This window comes from Bombina bombina, chromosome 10 (assembly GCF_027579735.1).
Source record: "Bombina bombina isolate aBomBom1 chromosome 10, aBomBom1.pri, whole genome shotgun sequence".
In the NCBI taxonomy this organism is placed as follows: domain Eukaryota; kingdom Metazoa; phylum Chordata; class Amphibia; order Anura; family Bombinatoridae; genus Bombina; species Bombina bombina.
Genome location: NC_069508.1, coordinates 93,929,126 through 93,954,333, shown reverse-complemented (window position 1 = coordinate 93,954,333; position 25,208 = coordinate 93,929,126). Strand labels below are relative to the sequence as shown.

Below are 25,208 nucleotides of genomic sequence, written 5' to 3'. Positions count from 1 at the left end.
TTTGGTCTCTAACAGTGAAATTTAGGTACGATTTGGTCAGTTATCCCCAACCGGAAGTGACGTAATCAAGCAAACGGAGGTTAAGAAAGATCAAAATACCCCAAGGGTGCCCCAAACAAACTCCTTGTGGCATTATATAAGATTATATACTACCAGATATATAAGACATCACTTACATAAAATAAGTATATATATATATATATAGAGAGACAACTATCACAACGAAAAACCGGAAGTCACAGATAATTGGCACTTCCGGTCACGGATTGGAGTTCTCTATATAAGGCCCAAACTACCAGCTTACCATTAGTCTTGATAAAGGCCTAGACAAGGCCGAAACGCGTAGACCTGGTAAGCTATATTCCACTAGGAGGGTACGATTGAAAAATTATCTACACATTGTATTTATTTTTTTCCCCACAGGTTTTTATCGATTGGCATATTTGTTTGTTACTTCTAGCAAATTGTTTTACCTTCAGCTTGGAGCTTAGTCTCCACAGAGCACTGTTTTTTATCATTTTATTTCTTGCAACGTTTTTTCAACTTTTTCTTTTTAACTTGATACACACATCACGTTTTTTCTGGATATTTGCCACACAGAAGTGATTTCTCTCGCACAGGAGCGAGTTTTTGTTTTCAACTGAATTGACTTCCATCCTTATTTTTTCACAGGAATATTTTTATTTTATTTTATTTTTTCACAGGAATATTATTATTTTTTTTGTTCACAGGACTGTCTATTTACTATTATTTTTTGCTCACAGGACTGTTTGCTGATTGTCTTTTTCACAGGATTGATTTTTTGTTATTGTCTTTTAAGACACAATGTTCACTATTTGATTTTGTATCACAACCACAGCGTAGAGCAGATGCTCACACACACCATCACACCAAATTGTTTAAAACACATATTGTTGAATATTGTATATCCATACCCTGCTTAAAGTTTAAGATTATAGATTATTGTTTTTAATTTAATTCTTTTAGCGTGGATCCATGCGTCTCTGATAGATTTTAATCACCATATTATTGTTTTAAATTGTCTTAACAAGTTTTTAACTACTAACTGTATACAAGAGAAGAATTGTCTTGAATAAATATTGATAAACTTTAACCTTAGCCTCCATTTGTTGGCGCCTGGATACACTATTCTCACTTGATTATATCTAGGTGGCAGCTAGGTACCACCATCATCCGGGCACACAAGGTATAGTTGGCGCTGAGATATACGTACACTCTTCAAGCATGAACAGGATATATTAATAAAAGACGTAGCTTCTATCAAATATTAGACAAGAGTATCTCATTGTGCTCACAATGCTATAGATGCAGTATATGTCTTGGGAAACTATAGTCAGACTGATATTTCTTACTGCAGTCGGCACCTTTTAGAAATATAAGGCAAACTGCCGAGCAGATATCAAACTGGGAACAATAAAGTTTCTTTCTGACTATGTACCTCAAGATATAATTCAGGTATATATGATACAAGTTTGAGCAAAAGCAATGTAATAATTGTACAAAGTATTACTGAGATATATTAGTGAGGAACAATTATCAAACTACTACACCCTGCTGCGTACGGCACCTTATCAGATAAGGCTTAATGCCGGGCAGGTATAGTGATGGGATCTAAGTAGTTACTGATAATGTGCCTCAAAATATTTACATATGTCTGTACATAAACAAGCAAGCATTAAAAAGCAGAGATGGAGTATGTTCAGCAATGATTAGTAGTAAGCAAGTAGTAGCGTGATGCTTGAAAAGTCATTGCAGAGGTCCTTAGCTTAAGGTCATATATGCATAAGGTGAAAAGTCATGAAAAAGTGACAGGCATTGTGTAGAGTTGCAGATCAAGTATGCTAGATGTTAGTATGCTGTAAGCGATAGATAGAAATCACAGACTCTTATACATAGAGTGGCTTCTGTTTCCACCCTCTCTGCAGGGTAACGATATCCAAGTCTAACATCAGTATGCCTATTTGTCAGGCCAAATTATAGCTGCATACGACCTGTCTCCTGTCAAGTCCTCAGACTGATGCTTGTTAGATAGTCATCAGTGGTTTACCCGGGACCTCCAAACTTTTCTTAGATGCGATGCTTGTCTTGTATCTCCGTTCAGTGGCGTTCACACTGACCACATGCACCGTGTCGGCTCGTCCAATGCCGACGCGCGTTTCACCCGTTGGGTGTGTCGGGCTTTGTCAGGGCGTGATGACGTAGGGAGCGTCTCATCTCCCTTTTAAGCTTCCTAGGTTGCACGCCTCTTCTTTCCAAATTTCTTAAGAACCAATCATATTTAGAGAGAATAAATGCGTAAATACTTAACTCTCTATAGCTTACAAGATTGTAATGAAAACCTGTCAAAACCGGGCAAGTAAGCCCTAATGGAAAGATACATATATACACACCAGTTAGTTTTGGTCATTTATGTACTAATGAAAGTAACGAAAATTATTAAAGGTGTAAGAGTACCTATGGCAATGGGAGCCCTAAATTTCTAATGCTTAGAGAAAGCTTTTAAAAAACTTGTGACAAACCATATCAATTATATACATAGCTATAATTTATCACTGTTGAATGAAGTAATATTGTTACTTTATAATGCATTTTGCACATGTCTGAAATAGAGAAGTACTGTTATAACAGTAACTGTTCCTTATAGGAAGCAGGCCATGTCTATTCTGTCATTTAATCCATTAGGCATCTGGGTTTGTAGGATAGTAATCCACCTACATTCTTTCTGGAGGAGGACCCTATCGTTATCACCCCCTCTATTGTTGGTAATGCCTCTGTCAATACCCACAAATGAGAGTGAGTCAGGGTTACAGGCATGAATTTCTTCAAAGTGTTTGGCCACATTACTTTTGGGATTTTTGTATTTTATATCATCCCGATGCTCAGTTATTCTGTCTTTTATCGCTCTCCTTGTTTTACCCACGTAAAAACGTGGGCAGCTACAGGAGAGGAGGTAGATAACACCTTCAGTGCTACAAGTAATGTGGTATTTTAACTTGTATAGTTTGCCTGTATGTGTTGAAAATGTTTTAGTTTTTGTCATATACTTGCAGGCCACACATCTTCCACAAGGATGATTCCCAGTAGATCTGTGTGTAGTGAGCCAGTCTGTTTGTTTTTTGAGTGACACGTATTGGCTTCTCACGAACTTGTCTCTGAGGTTAGGGGCTCTTCTGGCAGTGATGTTGGGGTGGTCTCCTACCTCCTTAGATACCCCTTCATCACTCGTTAGAATATGCCAGTTTCTTTCCAATACCACTCTCAGGGCTGTCCAATGACAGTTGTAATCTGTTATCAACCTAATTGTACTTTGTACAGCCTTTATATATATATATATATATATATATATATATATATATATACATACACACACACACATACATACTGTATACACATACACACACACATATATATATATATATATATATATATATATATATATATATACACACACACATACTGTATACACATACACACACACATATATAAATATATATACATACACAAATACATACTGTATACACATACACACACACATATATATATATATATATATATATATATACACACACACACACACACACATACTGTATACACATATACACACACATATATATATATATATACACACACACATACATACTGTATACACATACATATATATATATATATATAAATATATATACATACATACATACATACTGTATACACACACACACACACACATATATATATATATATATATATATATATATATATATATATATATATACATACACACATACATACTGTATACACATACACACATACACATATATATATATATATATATATATATACATACACACATACATACTGTATACACATATATATACACATACACACACACACACATATATATAATATTTAAATTTAAAAATACTAATAAATTGACAGCAAACATCTTGTAATTACATGATATTTCTGTTGTCTTACTATAGAATAACATATCAAGTAGATATGTGCATTCAGAGGTTTCTGATATCTCAGAATGCGCAAGAAGGTGGCCACTCGTGCCATTCACCTATTTTCTGAGCCAAAATAATTCTGATGAAACTGCATTACACTAAGATATGTGCGAATCCAGATACTAGTGTGTTACAGTTTCACAAGAATAAATTTGGCTCAGAAAATAGCCGAACGGCACAAACGGCCACTTTCTTCCACATTCGGAGGTATCCGAAACCTTCAAATGCACATTTGTAATATCAACCAAGTCTAAACATTTTTAAATCAAGTTAACGTGTTTGCAGCATTTGTTTCTGAATAGCCAAACTCCACCCATCATTTGTCTTATTTGGAGGAGCCAATCAAGGCTTTAGTTGGCAGACAACAAGGCTAGCTATGGTTATTATATTATATAAAAGTAAAGAACAAAAGGTATTTCAACTATTCAATTTTTTTACCATTCAGTTGTAAAGCAGAATTTGCTCTATTCTGAGCGCAGACCCGCAATATTGATAAGTAGGGCTCCACTTATAATCTAGGCCTTAGCGGGGGAAGGTAAGAAACATAGGTTAAAAAACTTAAATTTGGCAATGGTTACACTGGAGTTTCAGGAATGGGATTTTTATAGTTGCAAATATATATTACTACAGATCATAGGGTAGATTTATCAAGTGTCGGGCTGTAGCAGATCATGTCCGCCGCACATCAATAAATGCCGACAGCATGTGAAATGCTTGTGCAATGCCGCCCCTGCACATTCGCGGCCAATCGGACGCTAGCAGGGAGTGTCAATCACCACGATCGGATCCAATCGGGATGACTGACCACTGCTTTTTAACTTAAGTTTCAGGCGGACCTGAAACTTTGGGGATAGATTGCAGCATCCGCTGCTTGATAAATCCACCCCCATGGCTTTAAAAAAAATAATGTTTTTTTGTTAAAGGGACACTGAACCCAAATTTTTTATTTTGTGATTCAGATAGAGCATGTAATTTTAAGCACCTTTCTAATTTACTCCTATTATCAATTTTTCTTTGTTCTCTTGATATCTTTATTTGATAAAGAAGGCATCTAAGCTTTTTTTTTTATTCAGAACTCTGGACAGCACTTTTTCCTTGGTGGATGAATTTATCCACCAATCAGCAAGGACAACCCAGGTTGTTCACCAAAAAAGGCCGACATCTAAACTTACATTCTTGCATTTCAAATAAAGATACTAAGAGAATGAAGAAAATTTGATAATAGGAGTAAATTAGAAAGTTGCTTAAAATTTCATGCTCTAACTGAATCCAGAAAGAAAAAATTTGGGTTCAGTGTCCCTTTAAAGGTAAAAACAATAGAACTCATTTGTAAAGCCCCACATAGAACGAAACAAACTATCTTGAGGCTGTACTCCGCCATACAATCATCACAGACACTAGTAAAATCTCAGTTGATCTTAAACTGGGAAAGAGACTTGGAGCTGGACATACAGGAATGGGTCGACATCTTTAGAGAAATAGACAAAGGACTAATAAATGCAGACCTCAGGGAAAATGCACTTAAGACCGCATATAGATGGTACCTAACTCCATTGCAGACAGCACATATGTCTCCTATGGGGAACAGATTATGTTATAGAGGATGTGGCTCTCTGGGAACATACTTACACTTATGGTGGGAATGCGACACAATCAGACAGATATGGGACAATCTCTCTCTCTTGATATGTAATATTCTTGATGTACAAATTCGTCTCACACAGGCACAGGCCCTACTGCATGTCCGAATTCCTAATCTTAACAAACCAATTAACACATTCATCAAGATCTTGTGCACGATTACAAGATCATGTATAGCTAGATACTGGAAAACCGGATCCTTGACCTGGCAGGAAGTTTTAAATAAAATCAAAGCTACACATACTATGTATGAATCTGCAGCTTGGATTCTAGATAATAAAGAAGCAGTTGACAAAATATGGTTTTATTGGGTATTAAAGGGGGGAGACTATCGCCACACTTAATCCCACACAGACATATAACTCTTTGATTGGTACCAACACTATTTACCCTCAACATCCACGAAACCAAAATACACGCTCCCACCTGAATTATTAGAAATATATGAATATCTATGAACTCGAACATCCTGCATTTATTTTGTGTTATTTTTCTTGTTATTTTTTATTATGTCTTTATCTTCGTTGAATGAGTATTATTATTTCATTGTGCAAATAACAATGTATGATAAAAACTGTTTAATAAAAACATTTCAACATAAAGGTAAAAACAATAAATAGTCACAAAAATGAGCATGTTCTTAAAATAATTCACTCTTATAGTAATGAAATGGATACACAGTGTACAATTGAAAACATTTCTTTCCAGTAACAAAAAATCCTAAAAACAATACCAAATTATTTGTAATTCAAGCCCCGTGACAGCATGTAAAATGAGCACCAGTCTGTGTAAACAATGACCTTGGGCAGAAAACATAACAGATAAGTTGGTAAGGATTGTGATGATTTTGTTCTTTTGCCAATTGCCTTCTTCAGAATGTACATTCAACAATGTGTTTTTTGTATTTGACTTGATGTTGTCAGCCTTTCTATGAAAGAACCCATTTATTAATAATAAGTGTGTGTCTGTCTGATTGCTGCCATGGCACACTTTGTATTTATTGTATTTTATTTGACGGTTATTCCAACAGGTCTGATTTAAAGAAAAAAACAAAAAAACTGAACATAGCTACAAAGAAATATTTGTATAGTGTTATCATAAACATCACATATTTATATTTTAATGGGACGTAAAATCCAAAAATTTTATTTCATGAGTCAGAGCATAACATTTTAATAAACTTTCCTTTCACTTCTATTTTCGAATGTCCTTTGTTCTTTTTGTATCCTTTGTTAAAACGCATACCTAGGTAGGCTCAGAGCAGCAATGCACACTGGGAGCTAATTGCTGATTGGTGGCTGCACATATACTCCTCTCCTCATTGGCTCAACAGATGTGTTCATCTAGCTCCAGTTGTGCATTGCTGCTCCTTTAACAAAGATACCAAGAGAATGTAGCAATTGTGATAATAGAAGTAACTTAGAAAGTTGTATGAAATTGTTTGCTCTGTATAAATCATGAAATAAAATGTTTGGGTTTTATGTCCCTTTAAGAATCTCTGTTCAAAATTTAAAGGGACATGAAACCCAAATGTTTTCTTTAATGATTTAGAAAGAGCATGACATTTAAAACTACTTTCTAATTTACTTCTATTATTTATTTTGCTTCATTCTCTTGATATCCTTTGCTGAAAAGCATATCTAGATAGGCTTAGTAGCTGCTGATTGGTGGCTGCACATAGATGCCTCGTGCTCACCCATGTGCATTGCTATTTCTTCAGCAAAGGATATCTAAAGAATGAAGCAAATTAGATAATATAAGTAAATTGGAATGTTGTTTAAAATTGTATTCTCTTTCTGAATCATGAAATAATTTTTTTTGGTTTGCTATCCCTTTAAAGAGGCATGAAGCTAGGAAATTCTGTAAAGTATTAGATGATTTTATTATTTCGCTATTGTTTTTCTGTACCTATGTATTTAACCTCCTCAAAGGGGTTAAACACATAGTTAAAATAAACCTACACTGAAAATGTATATTTTGCAGTATTGGCTATAGAAACAAGAAGCAACAGCAGAAATAAACCACCAGAGGGGTGGGAAATGAGAGCCCAGTCCATTTGAAAGGGTGTTCCTGCACCTGCTTTTAATACAATAAACTCTTATCTCCTGCTTGCCAGAGTACATTGTCCCTTTAAAATAAGTTTCAGAATGACAAAACACTGCTGGTGCAGAGAAGAACACAGCCACTAAACCAATGAGGGTGGCATATCTGCGTAGCCACCAATTACTAGCCATGTTTGGCTCTGAATCAGTGGTTCATTGCATCTCTGACTTTAATTATGTGTTTAACCTCTTTGGGTATATTAAACATTCTAGGTATATTCAAACAAATGTTGGAATAGGAGAATGCTCAAGTGTATTTCTGCATTTTTAAACAACTTTCCTTTCACTTCTTTTTTTATTTCATGATTTAGACAGAGCAGTGAAAGTGTTATGTCACTTTAAATATTAGTTGACTAGAAAGCATTTTGACATCAGAGACTTTGTAAATTAAAAAGTAAATCTCGCAACAGTAGTTGTAGCTCATGCGTTCAAAATGAAAAGAAGTGTGAGGCCGGCCAACAAATTATAAAATCCTAATTGGCACATTTTTTTTTGTTTATAAAGAAATATTTCTGTGCAAGACATGGGCACTAAATGCTATACATGTGATTTGTTTAAAGCTATATTTATTTATAAAATTTTTATTTTAGGTGCAGAATGTTGCAAAACAGTTTTCTTAGACTTTTTCTTCTAATTAATTTGTATATATACACACAGAAAAACACGGAAATGGACTGCACTCTCAAACCGGACTGGATTCACATCTCATGACCCTGCAAGAACTCACAGCACTCACAGACAGATGCACAGCTTTCAGGCAGTTAACCCCAGACAAGCCTGGGTGAAAAACCCATAGTGAAAATTACAAAATAAAACTATTAACACAACACATAGAAAAGTCTGGCACTCTCTTGCAAGCACAAAGCTAAATTAAAAGCAAAATGAAAGAGATAGCTACAGCATTTAGCCAATTGCAGATAGGCCCAGGATCACGTCAAGGTCTCTTCCTCCAGAGGTCCCTAACCTACAGCCACACAATGCTTTGGAGGAATGTTAATAATCATCTAACCTGCTCTTGTTCATCTCATTGAGCTAAGCATATTCATTCTGTAGATGTGCCTTAAAGGGACAGTTTACTCAAAAAAATTCCCCCCTTTAATTTGTTCCCAATGATCCACTTTACCTGCTGGAGTGTATTAAATTGTTTACAAGTATTTACATTACCCTTATATTGGCATTTGAAATAGTTTATTTAGCCTGTGGTATCCCCACCCATCCTGAAAGGTTTTGGCCTCAAGGCCAAGCTATGTTAACACAGCCAGTCGAAGAAATTACACTCCCAGTGGGTTATAGAAGAGATAAGGTAATACATTTATAATTTTCCATTGTTCTCTCCAAGTATTGGTGATTGGTTTATGGACAGATATAAGCTAAAGATGCATGTATATGTACACAATGTGATAAAGTAATGAGATCTCATTATACCTACAAGCTCAACCCATTTTATTAGGTTGTGGCTCCAAAGCACAAAATCAGCTAATTCATATACACAAATAAGCCTTAAAAAAGCAAATCTCATACATTTTATACTCTGCAGCTGGTAAAAAAAGTAATTGGAAACACATTAAGGGAAAAACTATTTTACAGTATACTGTCCCTTTAAATGTCTGTGTGCCAAAAAGCGAGAAACGTCCATGTTTTGGTACTAGTCTTTTCTTTTACAGTCTCTAGGCTCAACCAGACTGGCCCGTGATCTGAAATAACTATATTCAAGATTCCCACATCAGACACTGAACTATTTACCAGTGGGGAAGCAAATAAATAATCTATTCTAAATAAAGTGTTGTCGGTCTTCGACATGCAAGTGTAATCCGTATAGTAAGGATATCTAAGTCACTACCTATCTATGAGGTGTAGCGTCTGTCTGAGTAAGTGTATTATCTTTTAGTCTGCCTGTGAGGTCTCATGTTTTTACTTGTTACTTATGTGTACTGACGGCTCCTGGAATTAGTCTAATGGGGACATGTTGGGCTATATTAAAATCCCTTCGGATAATCAGTGGGGCATCTGCAATTATTAGTAGTTTGAATTGAAGTGGACCAAAATACCTTTTTCTTATTATTTGGGCCATGGACATTACATAGGCAGTATGGTATCCCAAGTATTGTAAGTCTCGTGATAATAAAGTGGCCATCTGTATCTATTTTGCTATTTTTGTGTAGTAATAGATTTTTTGCTACACAATGATCAGTGCCAGAGATTCAAAACTACACAAACATTCAAATAATAAGGATCTCCTTTCCCTTACAAATTTAAATGAATCGATTGGCAATAAAGTTTACTTGGATACACAAAAAATGCTTAAGTGTGAGTTTAAAGGGACAGTCAAGTCCAAAAATAACTTTCATGATTCAGATAGGGCATGTAATTTTAAACAACTTTCCAATTTACTTTTATCACCAATTTTGCTTTGTTCTCTTGGTATTCTTAGTTGAAAGCTAAACCTAGGAGGTTCATATTCTAATTTCTTAGACCTTGAAGGCCGCCTCTAATCTGAAAGCATTTTGACAGTTTTTCACCACTAGAGAGCATTAGTTTATGTGTTTCATATAGATAACATTTAGCTCACACACATGAATTTACAGAGGAGTAAGCACCGATTGTCTAAAATACAAGTCTGTCAAATGAACTGAAATAAGGGGGCAGTCTGCAGATGCTTAGGTACAAGGTAATTACAGAGGTAAAACGTGTATTATAACTGTGTTGGTTATGCAAAACTGGGGAATGGGTAATAAAGCGATAATCTATCTTTTTAAACAACAAAAATTCTGGTGTTGACTGTCCCTTTAAGAAAGAGGTGAACACTAAAAATATTCAAAAAATATATTGCAATCATTAATCACATAGAAGACAGTATATATTCAAAAACTTAGTTAAAAGCTGAAAAAGTTGATCAACACGATACATACAGCATAACAAATTTCATAAAAACAGTGACAATATAACAATTTAAAATATCAATAAAAGTCCAAATGAGTTGTTGGCAGTAACAACCAGCTCAAAGCCAATTCACCTGTGGAAGGGAGAACAGACTTCTCCTTAAACGTAGCCAACATTTTTTGTGCATCCAAGTACACTTTATTGCCAATCAGTAGATTTTTTTCCTACCCATTTTTTCCACCCTGCGTCTGGTGTGTAGACTTTTACCCCCCACCCACCCTGTCTAAATTGGTTGCATTCCAGCCCAATGAGATGTATCTACTGTAGTAGTGCCATGACTGTTCTCCATGCCCTCAGCCAGTATCAGGAATCTTCTGATCTAAGTTCGCCATATGGTAACTAAGAGAATAGTCGATTGAGGGGACATAATACACATTATGAGAAGACTGAATATGAGAATATCAGTAATACATTACCATATAACAAAAGATAAACAAGTACAATATCGCTTGGACAATCCATTCTATAAAAAGACAAGTCCACTTAGCAGCAATCAGGAACTCATCTTTGTGGAAAGTCTATACTTGTAGAGGTCTCACTGATCCCTTGCCAGTCCGATCGTTTTAGTTATAGATAACTCACAACCTTTCCCTGATACTTGCCAGGGCAGAGACAGGAGAGTGACCTGTGTTTTGCGGGTGGAGCTGTGACAGGAAGGTTGTGGTATTTCATAGGCATAGCTGGGCAGCCCCTAAAAAACAGAAGACCTGGCCTGATGGTGAAAGCTGCAGGAGGTATGGCTGTGTTTAACCCCTTAATACAAACATTGCACACTCTTACAAGTAGACATTTCCTTTTTGTCATAGAATTACCCTTTTAATTTCATAGTGGGAATAGTTTAAATCACCAAAAAAAAAATCTGTGTTGAAATTTTCATATCTATGTTGAATCGATTTTTCATATTTCCCACTTGCATTGGAAACAATGTGACCCAATTTGTTACTTAAAGGGATACTAAGGATTTTTTTTCTTTCATGATTAAGATAGAGCATGCCATTTTAAGCAACTTTCTAATTTACTTCTATTATCAATTGTTCTTCGTTCTCTTGTTATCTTTATTTGAAAAAGCAGGAATGTAAGAGCCGGACCATTCTTTGGTTCAGCACCTGAGTATCTCTTGCTGATTGGTGGCTAAATGTAGCAAGCAATCAGCAAGCGCTACCCAGGGTGCTTAACCAAAAATGGGCCGGCTCGCAAGCTTACATTCCTGCTTTTTCAAATAAAGATACCAAGAGAATGAAGAAAAATTGATGATAGGAGTAAATTAGAAAGCTGCTTAAAATGATATGCTCTATCTGAATCATGAAAGAAAAAATATTGAGATTAGTATCCCTTTAATAATAAACTTCCTTAAAGGGTCATGAAACCCAACACTTTTTTTTTCATGATTCAGACAGAGCATGTCTTTTTAAACAACTTTTCAATTTACATCTATCAAATTTGCTTCATTCTCTTGGTGTCCTTTGTTGAAGGAGCAGCTATGCACTACTGGGAGCTAGCTGAGCACATCAGATGAACCAATGACAAGAGGCATTTCTGTGCAGCCACCAATCAGCAGCTTGCTCACAGTAAATGCATTGCTGTTCCTGACGCTACCTAGGTATGCTTTTCAACTAAGAGCCAAGAGAATGAAGCAAATTAGATAATAGAAGAAAATTGGAAATTTGTTTAAAATTCACAAAATCTATCTGTATCATGAAGGAAAAAGTTGGGGTTACATATCCCTTTAAGCTGAAGAGGGAAATAAGATGAATGCGTCTACACATACCAGATGAATGCTCCTTTGCAAGTCTTGGGACTAGCCAGGGGTGGACTGAGACCAATCAGGGTCCCCGGGCAAAAATTAGAGAAGGGCCCCCACTGTCTCACACTGACCCAAATGTATTCAAATTTATGCAAATGAACATGGTAGCCTCCCTGCCCTGCGTCCACCAGGACCACCCAATGTCAAGACAAAGAGACAGGGCCCCCAACCTCCATAGCAAGACCCCACACTCCATGGCCCTCACAGCAACAGACCCCCAACAGGAACCGCACACACTCTATGGCCCCCTAAGCAACAAATCCCACATCCAGACACAAGGCCCCCACTCTGTGTCTAGGGCCCCCACTAAATCTATACTTAACTGCTTAGTTACTAATAGGGTAGCTGTCAGCCCCAGCTTAAGCAGCATATCAGGAGCCATGGAGATGCCATTTGTTGGCCCCCCACATGCTGGGTCCACGGTCCAGGACCTATTTGCCCCGGCTGATCAGTCCGCCCCTGGGACTAGCATCCTAATTGCATTCTGCATTTGTCCTGTTTTTGGAACTGGGGTGTTAATTTTTGATAAACCTTCAATAAGTACAATGTAAAAAAAAAAGTTAGAAATTCAAATAAGTCCTTTTGCTGTTTTGAATACTTTTTTTTTTTTTAATTATGTTTGTAATAAATAAAATATTGCCCATTGTGGTTTATTTGTCACAGATTTTAAAACCACTTTTGCATTTATAATTCTTAATAAATAAAAATAGAGCAATAGACCGGACCACAAATGTATTGAGTATTACAGAGTGCATAACATTCATACATAATAAATCACATTTCCTGTAAATTGTCCAGTTTGTGTCTTAATGAAACAGTCTAATGCAATTTGTATCATTTACAGCACTGAAAGTGTATAAACATTATAGGAGGTAATACTTACTATTGCAGCTACAAAAATTAAAGCACATTGAAAACTAGATATGTGCAATTCGTTTCGGAAATTCGGAAAATTCTGCAAATTCGGAGATTCGGATCGAACCGAATTTCCGAATTAAAATACTGCCGAATTGACTGAATAAATCCGAACTAATTTGGATGGCCATGGATTACACTAGTATTGTACAGTATATTAGGTTATATCACTCTGCTATGGGTTACACCTAATATACAGAACATAATACTAGTATAATCCCACCTAACACTTACCGAAATTCCGAATTTCCGAACCGAATTTCTTCGAATCCGAACCGAATCGATTCAAAATTTTCCTAATTTGAATCGATCCGAACCGAAATTTGAAAAATTCCGAATCGATCCGAACTGAACCAAATTTTTTCGCCATGCACATATCTATTGAAAACTACTTTTCTCCAGTAAACTCATAAATACCACAAAGCATGTCATTTAAAAAAAAACTTTCAAATTATCCTTTGTTGAAAAGCATACCCAGATAGACTCAGGAGCACAATGCACTACTGAGAGCGAGCTGCTGATTGGTGGCTGCACAAATATGCTTCATTAGCTCTCAGTAATTGCTGCACCTTCAACAAAGGATACCACGAAAATGAAGATAATAGAAGTGATTTGGGAAGTTGTTTAGAATTATATATTATGAATCAAGAAAGAAAAAAATTGGGGTCATGTCCCTTTAAACATTGAAGAATTAGTCACCTACAGTGGTGTCTTCAGAAATTACAACTCGGGGCACTTTTGGGAAGACCCCCATTAACCCACAACAGGAGTATGGTACTAGGCATGGTGTGGGCGAGGCTGGGTATGTTGTAGATGGGGCTTGGTAATGCTGTAATACTATAGTAATCAGGGCCGGACTGGGAATAAAAAGAAGACCTGGAAAAATATAAAGACCAGCACTATTTTCTGTTCAGTCAGTAGAATGCACATGCCCCGTTTTTTTCAAAGGGGTTACTGGGACACCCCTTCCCCCAATATTTTTTTCAGAATTAAATTATATTACTTTGTATTAAATAAAAGTGCCAGATTTTTATTATATAGGCACCCTACAACCCAATTGCATCCATTAATCTCCCATTTAAATTGCAGCTTTCCAGCCCCAGCTGCTGTAGCCCACTGGGAAATCTCCTGGTATACTGGTAGGCCAATCCGGCCTTGGCAGTAATTGAAAACAGTCAATAATTGTGGTAGAGCTCTTCTATTGCTAAAGCAAGAGGTTCTAAAACTCTTGTAGCCCAAGTTACTACCAATAGAAAAACAGCATTAACCAGAAGATACAGAAGAAATGTTTGTTCCAGTGGCTCGAAAAGAGAACCCAGTTATGCTTGGTCAATCATAATTCCTGATTGCTTTGTTGAATATGAACTAGGAAATTGAAAATCTGTATCCAGTCACTTCAGAGACTGCAGAAATAGCCAATATCGGCACTTTTAAAGTATTTAGAGCTCCATGTAATATGCAGCGTATGCAATGTTAGAAGCAGCGATTATCAAAAGGCCTCTGGAAGGGTTACAAGATGTCTCTACTCCCAAATAAATCAACTTCTAAAAGAGAAATAATTTACCTATTTTTCCTGTTTATTATCTATGTTGAGCGATGAAGTGTATTACCTTGTCCCAATACTTCTCTGCTTGAGCTATTGAACAAGCAAGTAGAAGAATGTTGTCTATGTAACGGTAAATTTGCAGTCACATCAGTCTTAATTCCCCCAAGAAACACTAATACCTTTGAAAACATTCTGAGGCCTAAAGCAATCCAAAAAATGTCGGGCAACATTTTGATAGTGATTCTCCTCTACTGTAAACCTCAGTTGTTTCGCATGTGCTTCTGCAATGGGAATATGTAAATAAGCAATTACTGATGCTAGTGACTCCATCATGAAATCCTGAACCTCCAAAAATTTGTGTAAGGCTATAAGAACCATTCTTCTTTTTCATGAGCAATAGTTGAGAATTAAATTGCTGCTGTTATTTAGATGGCAGCACCTTTGCAATGACTCTTAATTACATATGAAACCATATTCTAGGATTGATTGCCCTCGAGTGTTGTTTTTGATTAGTCAAGATGTGACATAGCATGGGAATGATTGGATCTGAACTCTGTCTGATGACCTCTAGATAGTATCCATTCATCTGTTATCATGGCTACCCAAGGAACTCCACACTGGATTAACTGACCTCCAACAAGAAGCTCTTAAGTATGTTAAACATTGTTGTGTCTTATTTTGGGCCTACAAAAGATTTTCTTTTCCTTTGCTCCTCTGATGAAACTGCACTCTCCAAGAAAAGTACCCCTCAAAGTATAAACTCTTGAGTAACAAAACTGAAACTTGCTGCCAGAAGGAAATGTACTGTATTCCAATAGGGGGGACGCCCCCCCCCCCAAGGATTCAGTCTATGAGGTCTGTGCTTCAGAGTGAAGTAGGCCACAATAGTGAAGTATGTTGGAGACCCAATTGTACAGGAAATGGAAAATACTCACAGACGGAGTAGGGATTAAAGCTTTTGAGGAAACATCAATCGGGAAAACTATACTTTAAAAGATTACAAGCTCTTGTTTTTTTAAAAGGGACATGCAACCCAACATTTTTCTTTCATGATTTAGGTAGAACATACAACTTTTAAACACCTTTAAAGTTTACTTCTATTATCAAATTTGCTTAATTCTCTTGGTATCATTTGTTGAAGGAGCAGCAGTGCACTACTGGTTTCTAACTGAACACTTGAATGAGTCAATGACAATCGGTAGATAATATGCAGCCACCAATCAAGCAACTAGAACCTAGGCTCTTGCTGCTTCTGAGCTTACCTACCTAGATAAACCTTGCAGCAAAGGATAACAAGAGAAGGAAGCAAATTAAATCTATACTATAATTGCGTTTGTAATGTCCGTCACCGTCAGGAGTTGCGCACGCATCCTCAAGGGAATGTTGCCAGCGCAAGGACAAAAGAATTCACCTGGATGCAGAGAAGCTGCATCCAGGTGAATTCCGAAAGCAGGGTGGTGAAAGAATCCACCAAAGGTGGATTCTTTCACCACCCTGCCATTTTTGGAATCCACCGTGATGCAGCGTAAGCTGCATCCCGGTGGATGCCGCAAAGGCAAACGGAGCATTACAAAAGCAACACCTAATCGCCCACATTAAAGTATTTTTTTTAAAAATAAACTAACCACCCGCATCAAGTATTTAAAAAAAAAAACACCGCCCACATGAAATATAACAAAAAAAAATCCTACACAAAGTATTAACTTCTAAACCGCAAAACCCCCACATCGCAATAAACCTATTTACCCTATTAACCCCTAAACCCCTACATCGCAATAAACCTATTTTCCCTATTAATCCCTAAACCGCAAAATCCCTACATCGCAATAAACCTATTTACACAATTAACCCCTAAACTGCAAAACCCCTACATCTCAATAAACCTATTTACCCTATTAACCCCTAAACCCTTACATTGCAATAAACCTATTTAACTTATTAACCCTTTAAACCGCAAAACCCACAACGCAAATAACTATTTAAATAACTAAGTACGGTACACTAACCTAACACACCCTAACCTAACAACCCCTAACCTAACACCCCATTAAATAAACCCAAATTACCTAAACTAATACATTCTAAAGTTATAAAAAATAAATAAAAAAAAGTTTACAAAAAATAAAAAAAAGTTAACATTACAGAAAATAAAAAAATCAAATGACCAAATTTAACAAAATTAAACCTAATCAATATGAAAATAAAAAAGACCCCGCCAAAAAAAACACCCCCTACTCTAATAATAAACTACCAGCAGCCCTTAAAAGGGCTTTTTGCAGGGCATTGCCCCAAGATAATCAGCTCTTTTTCAAGAAAATACACAAAGCCCCCCCTAACAGTAAACCCCCCCACCCACCAAACCCCCCCAAATAAAATAACCTAACACTAAAAAACCTAAACTACCCATTCCCCTAAAAAGGGCATTTGTTTGGGCATTGCCCTTAAAAGGGCATTTAGCTCTTTTTCTGCCCATCCCTAATCTAAATAAAACAAATCCCCCCCAAAAAAACTTAAAAATCCTAAGTCTAACCCCCAATTTGCTACTCACGGTTCCTGAAGTCCAGCGGAAAAGGTCCTGTTCCAGGCAGTGAAGTCTTCTTCCAAGCGCAACCTCTTCTTCTTCCAGGAACATCCTGCGCGGAGCGGAGTTGAAGATCGCGGAGCTGAAGACCAGCGACCTTGGAACTTTAGACCAGCAACCGCGGAGCCATAGAGCATGGAGGATCCTCTTCGTACGATCTCCGCCGTACACTGAATAGTGAATTTAAGGTACGCAATTAAAGATGGCGTCCCTTGAATTCCTATTGGCTGATTTGATTCTTCCAATTCAAATCAGCCAATAGGATGAAAGCTACTTAAATCCTATTGGCTATTTAAAATAGCAAATAGCATGAGAGCAAGTGAAATTTTAATGGCTATTCAAATCAGCCAATAGAATTTCACTTGCTCTCATGCTATTGGCTAATTTAAATAGCCAATAGGATTTGAGTAGCTTTCATCCTATTGGCTGATTTGAATTGGAAGAATCTAATCAGCCAATAGAAATTCAAGGGACGCCATCTTTAATCGCGTACCTTGAATTCACTATTCAGTGTACGGCGGAGATCGTACAAAAATAATCCTCCACGCTCCATGGCTCTGCGGTCACCGGTCTTAAGTTCCAGGGTCGCCAGTCTTCAGCTCCGCGGTCTTCAGCTCCGCTCCGCGCAGGATGTTCCTGGAAGAAGAAGAGGTTGCGCTTGGAAGAAGACTTCATCGCCTGGAACAGGACCTTCTCCGCCGGACTTCAGGAACCGTGAGTACCAACCTGGGGGTTAGACTTAGGATTTTTTTAAGGTTTTTTTTGGGGAGATTTGTTTTATTTAGATTAGGGATGGGCAGAAAAAGAGCTAAATGCCCTTTTAAGGGCAATGCACAAACAAATGCCCTTTTCAGGGCAATGGGTAGTTTAGGTTTTTAGTGTTAGGTTATTTTATTTGGGGGGGTTTGGCGGGTGGGGGGCTTTACTGTTAGGGGGGGCTTTGTGTATTTTCTTGAAAAAGAGCGGATTATAGGTTTAGGGGTTAATAAGTTAAATAGGTTTATTGCGATGTAGGGGTTTTGTGGTTTAGGGATTAATAGGGTAAATAGGTTTATTGTGATGTGAAGGTTTTGTGGTTTAGGAGTTAACAGGGTAAATAGGTTTATTGCGATGTAGGCATTTTGCGGTTTAGGGGTTAATAGGGTAAATAGGTTTATTGCCTAGTGAGGGTTTTGTGGTTTAGGGGTTAACAAGTTAAATAGGTTTATTGCGATGTGGGGGTTTTGCGGTTTAGGGGTTAATAGGGTAAATTGGTTTATTGCGATGTAGGCATTTTGCGGTTTAGGGGTTAATAGGGTAAATAGGTTTACTGCGATGTGGGGGTTTTGCGGTTTAGGGATTAATAGGGTAAATAGGTGTATTGCGATGTGGGTGGTTGATGGTTAAGTGGTTATTAATTTTAGTTTTAATTGTGATTTTTTGGGGAAGGCGGAAATATAGGTTAAGAAATGTTAGGTTTATTTTTGGGACAGCCAGTTGTAGGCTGAGAAACGCGTTGCTTTTAAATAAAAATATATATTTTTTAACTAATACACTTGCTGCTGGATTTTATCTGGGAAACCATCTATACTCCTGCATTGGTTTTGGGAGCTATTTTATCTGCTGAAACCTTTGAAACAGTCAGCTAGGCGGCTGAGAAGTACCAGTCTGTGTATATTGCACCTGGAGGTGCTTTGCTACATGTAAGTGTGCATATTCCCTGTATACATACACTTGTACAAACTGTACTGGGCTATGTTGGCTCTATATCCTCCCCTTTAGGAACCAGGAGGACCTCACTGGTGAAGAACTACTACGTAATTATCTCTGTGTCTGATCAGTTTGCTGGGCAACTGTGAGGTTCCAGTCTGCTTCCTTGTACTTTTTGGTGCTATTCGTTTGTGAGTATTAGTCTTACATATTTTGCTTTTCCTTGGTATTGTGGTATTAGGCCATTGGGCACCTCTGTGTTTCTTTTTTCATAAAATTTAATATTAATTTATATAAATATATTATTATAAAGTATACTCTTTTTTTAAAAGGTATACTATTTTTTTTATTAAAAAATAAATAAATTGGGTTTTATTTTAGTTAAAAAAAATACATTTACGTATAGATTAGAATAATATAAGATAGATATTGCAAATAGGGGTTTGCAACATCTGTAAATTATTTAGGAAATCATTTACAACACCAGTAGATTACTAGATAGATAGATAGATAGATAGATAGATAGATAGTAGATAGATAGATAGATAGATAAAAGCAGCGTTGCTAAATAAAGTGTTGCAATATCTGTAACATTCTAACAAATTAATTTTGTTGCTACATCTGTAGCCTTATTATATTTAATATATTTTGCATATATGTAGGACAAAAGTTCATTCCCATAAGGTTGTCACTATATCTGTTGGTTATATAAATATACATTTTCAATAAGTTTGGCAAATAGGTTTTACAGGTATATAGGACAGTTGAACATAAAAAAGTCTGTCACTACACCTGTAGACATATTTATATATAGATTAAAGCAGTTTTCACAATACATTTTTGTTACTTTGATAGCTTTATTATATATTCTGTTGTTTTATTAGAAATGTCATCTTTTTATTATAATTAAGACAGTAGTCCATTCAAATAAAGGTGTTCTTACACCTGTAGGATATATATATATTTTAACCAAAATTCATTAAAATTATGGGGGGAGATAAAAAACTGAAATTAAAATCCTCCATGTCTCAAAATTAAATCAATGTAAATATTTGCATAGGAAATTAGTACATCTAGGCAAGTATCCCCGCTTGCTTTTCCCCAGAAATTCTTAATATACAATGTTTCCAATGCACAAGAGAATTGTGGGTAAGATATGCAAATTCTCAGTTTTTTTGCTTCAAAAATACTGTTTTGACACAGCGATCCTTTTTAACAGGATTATGACAGCAAACCAGAAATCACTCACTAGACAAGCCTGTTTCGTTCTTTTTGTAACTCATCAGTAGGAGATAGATTTCTGGTTGCTGCATTGATAAAGCTATTTTCATGGTTAAACCAAAATTCATTAAAATTATGGGGGGAGATAAAAAACTGAAATTAAAATCCTCCATGTCTCAAAATTAAATCAATGTCAATATTTGCACAGGAAATTAGTACATCTAGGCAAGTATCCCCGCTTGCTTTTCCCCAGAAATTCTTAATATACAATGTTTCCAATGCACAAGAGAATTGTGGGTAAGATATGCAAATTAGATATGCGAATTCTCAGTTTTTTTTTGCTTCAAAAATACTGTTTTGACACAGCGATCCTTTTTAACAGGATTAGGACAGCAAACCAGAAATAACTCACTAGACAAGCCTGTTTCGTTCTTTTTGGAACTCATCAGTAGGAGATAGATTTCTGGTTGCTGCATTGATAAAGCTATTTTCATGGTTAAACCAAAATAATTTGCATTAAATTCTTAAAGGGAATTTCAAAGACTCTCATGAACGAAAGACGTTTGAGATGAAAATGATCACACATTTCAATACCAGAAATGAAGGACTTAATGTAGACTCTGGCTTTCTCACACACTACCATAAGTTTCTATAATCTCTCATCTTATTGTCCTATATTGGTTTCTTTTTCCTTTTTGTTTTTCCTCTCATCTGACCTATTTACTCTCCTCTGTTTATTTATTCTTTCTGGCTATACTCAGCTATTTTCTCCTTCAGACACATTCTCTGCTTTTATGACCCCCCCCCTCTCACCCCCCTTCCATTTGTTGTATGTGATGTGTATCTATATCAGAATGATCAGTATTGCTTCAGACCTGAGGAAGAGAGGAAAACTCTCGAAAGCTTGTCTTTTAAATATTATGTTAGTCCAATAAAAAAGGTATCACTGCATACTGCAATACTTAATTTTTTGAGCATCTATATATATATATATATATATAATTCACCTGTAGATGAATATATATATATATATATATATATATATATATGATAGCAGCATAGTTAATAAAAGTATTGCTATAACAATATCATTCTAAAAAAAATAAATATTATTGCTACATCAGTAGCCTTATTATCTATACTAAATTTGGAATATATTTAGGACAACAGTCCATCCAGATAAGGTTCGTCACTATACCTGTTGGTTATATAAATATACATTTTCAACCAAAGTTGACTCTATGTAACAAAACCACCATGAATGTACTACTTCAAGATGTACTTACTATCCTTCTCATTTCCTCAATAAAAACAGTATTTTTAAAAAAATATATATATATATACATTTTCAATAAGTTTGGCAAATAGGTATTGGCTAAACGGGTTTATTTATTATATATTTAGGACAGTTAAATATAAAAAAAAGGCTGTTACTACATCTGTAGAAATATTTGTATATAGCTTAAGCAGTTTGCACTATAATATTTTTGCTACTTTGTTAGCTTAATTATATATCCTGTAGCTGTATTAGAAGTTACATATTTTCAATATATTTAGGACAGCAGTCCATTCAAATAAGGGTGTCGTTACACCTGTAGGTTATACATATAAATATATGTATAATTCACCTGTAGATTAATTTATATATATATATAGATAAAAGCAGCGTTGCTAAATAAAGTTTTGCTTTATCTGTAACATTATAACAAAAATAAATATTGTTGCTACATCTGTAGTCTTATTATCTATAATATATTTGGCATATATTTAGGACAACAGTCCATCCAGATAAGGTTGTCAGTATACCTGTTGGATATATATATACTAGTCCTAAAGCCCGTTCACACGGGCCGTGTTGTGTTATATTTAATATTCTCTCTCTCTCTCTCTCTCTCTCTCTCTGTTTCACCCCTGCGCGTGCGATCAGCTCTGCTGCCCGGTCCTCGCGCTGCTGTCGGGTGGGTGCGCGTGCGATCAGCTGCAAGAGTTTGTCTGAACTGCGCATGACGGCTTCAGACAAACTCTTGTCTTTTATTATATAGGATATATATATATATATATATATATACATACATACAGGTAGCCCTTAGTGTACGCCGGGGTTAGGTTCCAGAAGGAATGGTTGTAAATCGAAACCGCTGTAAATTGAAACCCAGTTTATAATGTAAGTCAATGGGAAGTGAGGGAGATAGGTTCCAGGCCCCTCTCAAAATTGTCATAAGTAACACCCAATACATTAGTTTTAAAGCTTTGAAATGAAGACTTTAAATGCTAAACAGCATTATAAACCTAATAAAATAATCACACAACACAGAATATATAATTAAACTAAGTTAAATGAACAAAAATATTTGCTAAACAGCATTATAAACCTAATAAAATAATCACACAACACAGACTTCACTTCACTTCACATTTTTCTGCAAACAGTTCTTTCTATGCATTCCAATCTGGACTGATTTATAGACAGGAAGATATTGTTCCTTTGGAATCTGCTCGATAGCTCAGGTCTGGTTAAACTGATTAATTTCAGCTTGCTTGGCTTTGCTGCAACACAAGCGGACAGCTCCACCTACTGGCTATTTTAATAAAATGCACTGCTTCTCAATGCTTTTCAATAGCAGTCACATGACTGGAAAAAAAGATTGTTATTCTGAAACGGTGTAAATTGTAGCTTCAGAATAAATATATCAAAAAATTAAAAAACATTTAAAGAAATATGCCCCTAAAAGAAAGTTATCTTTAGAAGAACAATTTGCTGCTAAAAAGAGACGAAATGAGAGAGATAGGATAAATAAAAATTTAAAAAACTGATGAAGAAAGGGCCCATTTAAGGGAATCAAAAACAGTTCAGAAAAGAAAAGAGAGAGCAAATATGACAGCAAATCAGAGACATAAAGAAAAACAAAAAAAATGCTTATGCTCATAGAAAAGCACGTTCAGAAAATGAACAATTAGAAACACAAAAACAGCTTAGCATAAGCAATATAGAAAGGGAACATAAAAGGAAACAGTGCAAGTTATGTAAAAAGTCATCGTACAAATTTGACAAAACATACTCAACATATTGCAGCACTTGTGAGATATGATGATTCATTAGATCATCATAACTGTGGAGAGCTAAATGTTGTATGCAGCATCTGTGATGCAGTACATTTTGCAAAAGAGCAGCCATTAGACAAATTATTTAGTCAATGCTGCAGCAAAGGAAAAGTAAATATTGAAGCTATTAAAGTTGCTCCTTTAATAGAAAGTTTAATAACAGGAAGTCATAAACATTCAAAAAAAATTACAAAAATATTAGATCTTTTAATAATTAATTAGCATTTGCTTCAATGGGGGCGAATATTGCTCCTCCTCCCGGTTATGGCCCTTACTGTTTTAGAATTAATGGACAAATATATCACAGAACTGGATCACTACATTCTTCTAATGAGGATAATAGAAAGTTTGCACAACTGTATATTCTTGATCCAGATGAGGCTGCACAACAGCGCCTTAAGATTGATGAAAATATAAATTGCAACCCTGAATTAATGTCTGAGTTGAGTTCTTTTATGGCTTTAACCCTTTGAGTGCTAAGCTGGATTTAATATTTTTCTGATTTTTACTATTTTTAACAAAAAAATGTTTTGACTCCCCCCCCCCTCAAATCCCCAAGACCATTGGAAAGGTTAGGCGATTACCTTTCCAATGGTGGGTCTTGGGAGTCTGTAGCTGCTCAGATCCCTGAGATACAGGTTTCTAAGCAGCATGCCCCCTTTCCCTATACTTTATATTGTGAATTTTTAATAAAGTTGTGCGGTGAAGTCATCACGTCATTACGCATGACATCACCGCAGGTAACGGTAAGCCCTGGCGTTACCTGTCACTATGCAGGCCTGATCGCCGGGGTAGGAGCGGGTGGGAGCCCCCAGATCACCAAAAAGGTAGTTGAGTGCTAGCGACGGCTCTGAGCCATCGTTAGCACTCAAGGGGTTAAACAATCCTTTTGCAGAAGCATGTAAAATGTTATATGAAGTAGAACAAAAATGTTTAGAAGATGCATCGCGAAATGGTGTTACACCTGCTACTGTGACCATGGCAATAGTACAAGATCGCAAAAACGGTCAACGTAGATATAATGCTCCTCGGTGTAATGAGGTAGCTATTATTTTCCAAAATGCAGATGGTGAAGCTCCTCTTGGGCGAGATCTTATTATTCATTGTTGAAGTACAAACAATGAAAAAAAACCCAGAAACAATAAGTATTTTAGATCCAAATTTGGAACCAATGTTGTATTCACTTCTTTTCCCTTTTGGGGATCAAAGTTGGTCACCTAAAATGAAACTTAATTATAACCCTACTACAGTTAGAAATATAAGAACTCAATCCTTAGCAAAGCAAAGAGAAAAGGTCACACAAATGCAATTTTATGGTTATATACTTTCCATCCGTCACGAGTTTAACCCATTTCTGAGTGCTGGGAAATTGACTCAGCAGTACTTTGTAGATGCATATGTTAAAACAGAAGCTAATCTTTTAAACTATGTAAGACAAAATCAGTCCAAATTAAGGGTTGAAAAGTATACAGGTCTCATGGACCATCTTCAAAATGTAGCTGCAGAGCAGGGCTTACTTCCCGGCAAAGCAGTTATACTTCGATCTACATTCCAGGGTAGTCCCAGAAACATGGTACAGAATTACCAAGATGCCATGGCTATTGTAAGAAAGTATGGGAAGCATGATTTTATTATAACTATG

General features: G+C 36.1%; 1 protein-coding gene across 1 annotated transcript in view; it reads right to left on the bottom strand.

Annotated features, from left to right (window-relative positions):
- The window catches only part of LPAR3 (lysophosphatidic acid receptor 3), a 193,458-nt gene that overhangs the window by 70,288 nt on the left and 97,962 nt on the right, over positions 1–25,208 (bottom strand).